Source organism: Engystomops pustulosus, chromosome 5 (assembly GCF_040894005.1).
Source record: "Engystomops pustulosus chromosome 5, aEngPut4.maternal, whole genome shotgun sequence".
In the NCBI taxonomy this organism is placed as follows: domain Eukaryota; kingdom Metazoa; phylum Chordata; class Amphibia; order Anura; family Leptodactylidae; genus Engystomops; species Engystomops pustulosus.
In genome coordinates, this window is record NC_092415.1 from 57,757,445 (window position 1) to 57,764,898 (window position 7,454).

The window sequence follows — 7,454 nt, forward strand, 5'->3', positions numbered from 1 at the left end:
TTCATGTGTTCTGACTTATATACAAATTCAGCCGAAGAACAAACCTAAAGAACCTATTTTGTACATTACCCGGAAACTGCCTGTATTGTATCCACTGTTTCACAAGCATTTCAGGAAAGCTTTTGCCCTCATTTATGCCATCATTCAAAAAAATAAACAGTTTTTTTGGGAAGTGAAAAATATTTAGTTTTTTTTCCCTTTAATTGATTTATTGAGTTTCTTTAGACAAAAATAGGATAATCAGAAACATGTAAATTAATTTGCGATTATTTTACTCTTCTTCTGATTCTTTGCTATCATTAAAAAAAAAAATCCCAAAAATGGAGGAAATTTGTTATGACACACATGTCCAGAACTGCAATTGTGGAGCTGGTGACCCCCTTCTGATACACACAATGGTATAACCAAGAAGAACTAAAAGGGACATTGGGGAACTCAAGGATACACGCCAACACCCCTCCACTAGCACTAGCAACGGGATAGAGCCGCTATCAAATCCTACCTCCTACCTTTTCACAAAACACTTAGCGACACTCAAATTGCTTGTAAGATGTACTTTCATGTTATGAAAATTCCCCTTTTTCTGGAAATGTAATGTTCCAAACCAATGAACATGTATGTAAACTATACATATTGTTTTTTGTTCTGTATTTTGACTTTTTATGTTGGAAAATTAAATAAAATATTGTTTAAAAAAAAAACAGACCATGCTAAGAGGGCCAAAGCCACTGCCTAATGGTAAATAACCCCCAGTAAGTGAGAGATCTACTGGTTTCAATGTGTAATGATAATTCCTTTAAAATACTGCTGAATATCTTGGCACTATATAAACAAGAAAATAACTAAATAGAAAAACAACAAACAACTATATATACTGTAAAATACAGAAATATAGATATTTTTGCTCATTTATTAAATAAGAAAAACTTAAATATCATATGGTCATAAGCATTCCGACCCTTTGCTGTGACACTCATATTTAACTCACATGCTGTCCATTTCCTTCTGATCCTCCTTGAGATGGTTCTACTCTTTCATTGGAGTCCAGCAGTTTTTATTGAAACTGATTGGACTTGATTAGGAAATGCACGCACCTGTCTATATATAGACATCACTGGCCCACTGAGGTAGAGATTTCCTCAATTGGTAACACAGTCATGGTTCTGACTAAGGGTACAGACGTCCTGACAACGTCCTTGGTTGCTATATCTGCTAAGTCATTCCCTTCTGTTTCTGTTTACCTTGGTGTGTGCCTTGCTCTTAACAATAGCTACTACTGTAACCTCTAGTAGCCTCTCCATAAGTATCTTAATCAGGTCTGCATGTTTCACTAGGCGCCTGCCGCTGGTGTGATGAACGCTCTGGCTTTTCACGTAGGGCCGTTATCCGAGTTGTTCCAAAGCAAACCTTAAATCTGTGTTACTATTATATCTGTCTTACCCTAAGCTAAGTGACATACTTCTTCCAATACTTTCAGATCTGTTCCACTCCTTGTGCTAGTGTGTAATGGCAGTGCTTCTGTTTCTAATACTTGGTACCTATTTATGTTGTGCAATGACAGCATATAACATAACATTTATCTTCACAATATTACCTGAAACATTCCACAAAGAGTACAAGGTTAGGGTACTGAATCTTTGACATAAGAAAATCCCACCGCCATATGGGTCACACGATCATGTCTTCCAAGAAAGGAAGACATTTAATTAAATACCTGGATCTTCCTTGTTCCAAAGGCAGTGTTAACATTAGTACCTGGCTGTTGATAAGTGTTTGGGCTGCACTTGTGGGGAACTCTAATTTGCTAACTTTGAACAATTTTAGAGGCTCTAACCGAAAAGCTTGAATGAGCTGCCCCTGTTTGCTCAAACACTAGAGGGTCTTATCTTACTAAATAATGAGCCATGAGCCCTTATCTATTCCCTTTGCTTGGGTTAGAGCCAGTACTTCTCATTGCTGGGGACCTAGGCTCACTGTTTGGAATTATCTATTTCTGTGTATAGAAATTTAGAACAGTTTCTTCAATCATCTCAAAAGATATAACTTTTAAAACATAAACTAATCCTGGGAAGTTCTTAGGGGACTTCTGATTTCTAAACTTTCTCCAGAATTAAGTATCAAGTAGACATACATTACCCTAGGGAAAATCACTGGTTATACATCAAAATTAGAACTGTGATCTTGAAGTCGCACAAGCTTTCTGGGCTAGAAAACACAAAAGGGACAATATAAGTTTAGAACAAGATGAAAGGTCATGAATATATAACAACAGAACATATGGACCTCTGTTCCACCCTTTTAGAGCATGTATACTTCAAGAAATCTGGCCACCAGATTACTTCCCTTAATAAAACAAATAAAAAGCCCAATAATCTGGATGCAAAAACACCGCATTTAAGACAACAAGTTTGTGTTCTAGACACAAGCTGCAACTGCTTGCTCAAAAATAATGGGAGACTACTAAACAGAAAATACTTAATCTCGAGAGATACACTTTCTTAGAACTGAGTACTTGCCCACAAATTAAAACAAATGAATCTCCAACAAGTTAGCTAAAATAGTTTGTAATGTCACTGGTTACCAATGTTAATGACTTATAACTTTAGAAATCTAAAATGTAGAGTTTTTCTCTTTTCTGCTGCTTGGGTGGGGAGAGAATCCCACAGCCTCCCCCTGTAATCTTCTGTCTGACAAGACAATGTAACAATGTGCTATGGGCTTTGGGCTAGATGCTGCCATCTGCAACACCCTCGCCGATGCAATGGCGAGGTAGTGCTTGCGAATACGTCCCACCTGTAGGTAACACCACATTACACTACATGGTCCTTATAGGATCAAGGGGAAATTGCAGTGGTTAATCCTGCCTGGCAAGGCAGAGGTTAAGTATTTTATATAATGCAAGATGCTATTGACCAATGTCTGTGTTACATCCTGTCTCTGTGCACTGAGAGGTAATTGGAGGAGCAGCCACCACCTGACCAAGGGAAGGTAATAAAACCTCTGGCCCAGAATGTTCTAGAGGAGTCTCTCCCCAGAGAGAGAAGAGAGCAGTCTCTCCCAGAAGGGAGAAGAGACCGGTCCTAGTCAGGCCCTCTGGGTCTGCAGGACGCAAGCAGAGAGTAGTTAGCTGAGCAGCAGCTCAGAGACTCTAGCATACCAGACCAGTGCAGGAAGAGCCTAGCCCCTGCCTGAAGTGGAAGATAAGACTAGAGTTAGTGTAGTGAGGAAAGGGGTATCATCCTACCTTCAAGGGTGATACCTGAAGAGATCCAGGACCGAGCTGAAGCCTCCTCTAAGGACACAGCTGCCTCCCAGCCTGCCCTCCACATCCAGGCTGGTGAACTACATCCTGTGGCTCCCTCCAAATACCTCTCCAGTACTCCACCTGTTAAAGACACGTTTTCTGCAGTTCCTGCCGGTTGCAATAAACGAACTGTAAGTTGTTTTCTTCAACCTCTGTCTCCGTCTGGTCCCTGCTACTACGACTGCCCTCATCACCGGCACCCTGTCCATCACCCAGAGACTCACACTCGGGACATTAAGGGGTTGCCCCAGGGAGATCCGCTATAGCAGCCTCTCCCTCATCATTTCTTGCCAACACCACCCTGCTGGAGACCTGCCAGGCTGTAGGACAGCCCTCCGGTTCCCCCGTACCAAGCACCGTGACAGTAGCGTGCTTAGGCCGCAACCGCCAGCCACTCCGGTACCGCGGGCCCCGGCTGTCTCCAGGCCTCACCTTTAAGGCTAGGCCCCGGTGGGGGATGTTGCAAGTGGCGTCACGAACAGGATATAGACTTCTGTGCCTTATTACGGCATTAAAGACTGTCCTTTATTAAAAGACTGTGCTGCCTAACCCTGCTGCCATCCGGGTTTAGGCCTAAGGACTTGTACGTTTCTGGAATGAACTGTGTTATACTGCTGCCACGTGCGGTCGAGCGCCGCTCCCGCACTCCAGAGGTTAATCCTGGCAAGAACTGTACCAGCTCTGCTACATCCGGCGCTGCCGCGCCCGAAGATTTTTACCTCAGAAACTGTGGCGCAGCAAATAATTCCAGCCCGCCAAAACCTTCACTGGCGGGAAACCCAGATGACGCATCAAGCTCCACCCACGCGCGAAGCGCGCGAACCCCGCCTCCTGTGGCGCAGGAAAAATTAGAGCCCGCCACAGCTCTTGGCGGGAAGGACTCGGACTCCTCCCACTGGTTCGAGGCGGACTTCCGGCCCTGCCTCAGAGAAGCGCCAGATCTCAAGTGGATGTTGAGCAGCGAGGACAACGCCATGTGGGGTCCTCCGCCTTTCCCTCCTGTGGAGCGTCCAGAGTTCTATGAGGTATTGGAGACTATGGTGGTGGTCTCTGCGCAGCCTGTCCGAAGACCCTCCGCTGGACATCGGCTGCACCGAGGATTGACTCGGGCCTTCGTCACCAGGACATGCTACCAAACGGTGACGCAGTATCAAATTCCACCCGGGCGGTTCCTCGTCCCTATCCCGGCTACCATCCCGGTACCGCGGGTCCACGTGGAGGCGCCACGTGGGGAGGCCCCGACTCCTGCGGAGCCAACGCCTGGGCCTAGGGTTGCCGCTCCACCTGCTCCGAGGCCTGCTCCTCCTGCTGCGCGGCCTGCTAGCCCCGCTGTAGTGGTTCCTGACCCTCCGGTGGTTCCTGCTCCTGTTCCGGCACCTACCTGTCGTCCGAGGAGATCCGAACCCGAACCGGAGCCACGAGCCCCAGCACCGAAACCTCCGCAGCCTCAAGGCCGAGGTGAGGCCGCCCGCCGGCGACTCCGAGACGCTGTCTCGGACCAGCGATGCCGAGAAAAGGAGGCCCAGCGGTACATGGCCGGTCGATCTACAGCTGGAGCTTGGGTCGAGAAGAATCGCACCACCGGCATGGTCCGGTTCTTCGACAAGCGGAAGGGCTATGGCTTCGCTACCCAGGACTATACCGGACGGGAAGTATTTATACCCCGCCGGTCCGTCAAGAGGCCTGATCTGCCGGAGAGCCAGCACAACCTCAAGCCAGGCGAGTGCATAGAGTTCTCCCTGCAGGAAGGACCGCGTGGACCCTGGGCGGCTGGTGTGATCCGGATCCCCGACTCCGATGAGGACCGCTACTACCCGCATGATGACTGGTATGAGGACGACGAGTGGCCGGAGTCCCCGAACACCTCCTCTTCCTCGGCTGCGAGTCCCCGGGCGGTGACCCATGTGAATGCCCCATCCACGGTAATCGTGAGTACGGGTCCCATTGCCATCCATGGGCCGGGCATGATACAGGGCGCCACCCCCACCGGCTCCCCTGCTGGGAGCATTGTCAGGTCCCGCGGCTCCTCTGTGGCTGAGGACATCCCGTCTAGTGAGCCCTGTCCGGAGGTCCCATCTAGGCCCACATCTCCCCTTGCCGGTTACCAATGGGGTGATGACCCGGCCCCGGAAGAACCGGAGCTGGAAGGAGCCGCGGCGCGGCCGCTGGACTCCGTTTACTTTTTCCTGGACCCCTCTGTGGTCCCTGGCTCAGTTGAGCCTCCGGCTGGAACAGCCGACACCCCGGGCGACAGCGCTCCTCCCCCTGAAGGTCCGGAGGATGTTGCTGCACCTGCAGTACCCACTGCTGCCACCGGGTGTCCCCAGCCGGCACCTACTCCCGCTGAGGATGTACAGGATTCCCTGCAGGAGCTGGATCCTGTCTTTGCTGAACCCAGCGATACTGACTAATCCCTGAAGGGCTGTAGCCCTCTCCAGGTACTTTGTCCATTGTAAATATATGTGTATTTATCTCCATTTACCCCAAAGAGCCAGAGACTTTCCTGAGACTCTCACCCTTATTTATCTCAGTCAAGAGACATACCTTGAACTGATTACTGTCATGTGCTATGATAGCACCCTTCCTCTGCCACAGCAGAGATCTCTTCAAAGGACCCTGTCCCTCTACACATAGAGGAGACCCTTTGCTTCTCAGTGCACTTTTCCCCACCTCAAGGGCTGTACCCAGAAGATGGACTTTGTCAGTAGAGACCTTCTGTGAGACTTTTGCCAGATACTCCAGGGAAAAGTTGCTATTGCTATTGACTATTATTCTGCACTTAATGCCTTCCTTTTTAGGTATGGACATTCTGTTTGCACTTTTTATGCCTTTTCTTTGCAGGAAAAGAGACATTTGCTACCCTGCTACTCTGAGTAGCCTATCTATCTGTAACGTTATGTTATAAGATGTGTACCCATTGGGCTCCTAAGCCAATGTGATTTTGCTAACCTGTTGCACACTGTCATATCTGCCAGTAGTCTGCATTAACCCTTTTATAGGCTTTTCAGGTTGTAGTGTGGCTGTGTCGGACCGTCTTTTTGTGTAAAACACTGACCGCTACCTGATCCCTCAAACTGAGGTTTGCACATGGGGGTAGTCCGTAAACTGCGGGTCTTTAGGGGACCGGGGGTGTTACACAGCTAGCACCTGGATGCCACCCATACATGGGTAAGGATACCAGTCAGGAGGTACTTGTGTCACATATGCCAATGTATGCATATAGACACCATTTAATTGCCGCCAGGGAAGAAGCGTTGATCAAACAAATATACAGGCCTTGGTGCAAGGAGTGGATTACAGGACATGACACCACACCTTTCCTACTGTACAGTTCGGTTTAATGGCGTCAGCGACCAACTGTCATACAGCTACATGTTGTTTCTGTCTTAGTCCGACACCAACCCAGGTGCCTGTTTCCAGGACCATGGGCGGTTTGTCCCTACACCTCACACAGCCTGCACTTCCCAGAAGTGCCCTTAGCCCCCTCTGTGCCCCAAAACAACTGTAGTCGAGCCGAGGGCGGCTCTTTCAATTGCCCCCGGGGTATGCAACACCCTCGCCGATGCAATGGCGAGGTAGTGCTTGCGAATACGTCCCACCTGTAGGTAACACCACATTACACTACATGGTCCTTATAGGATCAAGGGGAAATTGCAGTGGTTAATCCTGCCTGGCAAGGCAGAGGTTAAGTATTTTATATAATGCAAGATGCTATTGACCAATGTCTGTGTTACATCCTGTCTCTGTGCACTGAGAGGTAATTGGAGGAGCAGCCACCACCTGACCAAGGGAAGGTAATAAAACCTCTGGCCCAGAATGTTCTAGAGGAGTCTCTCCCCAGAGAGAGAAGAGAGCAGTCTCTCCCAGAAGGGAGAAGAGACCGGTCCTAGTCAGGCCCTCTGGGTCTGCAGGACGCAAGCAGAGAGTAGTTAGCTGAGCAGCAGCTCAGAGACTCTAGCATACCAGACCAGTGCAGGAAGAGCCTAGCCCCTGCCTGAAGTGGAAGATAAGACTAGAGTTAGTGTAGTGAGGAAAGGGGTATCATCCTACCTTCAAGGGTGATACCTGAAGAGATCCAGGACCAAGCTGAAGCCTCCTCTAAGGACACAGCTGCCTCCCAGCCTGCCCTCCACATCCAGGCTGGTGAACT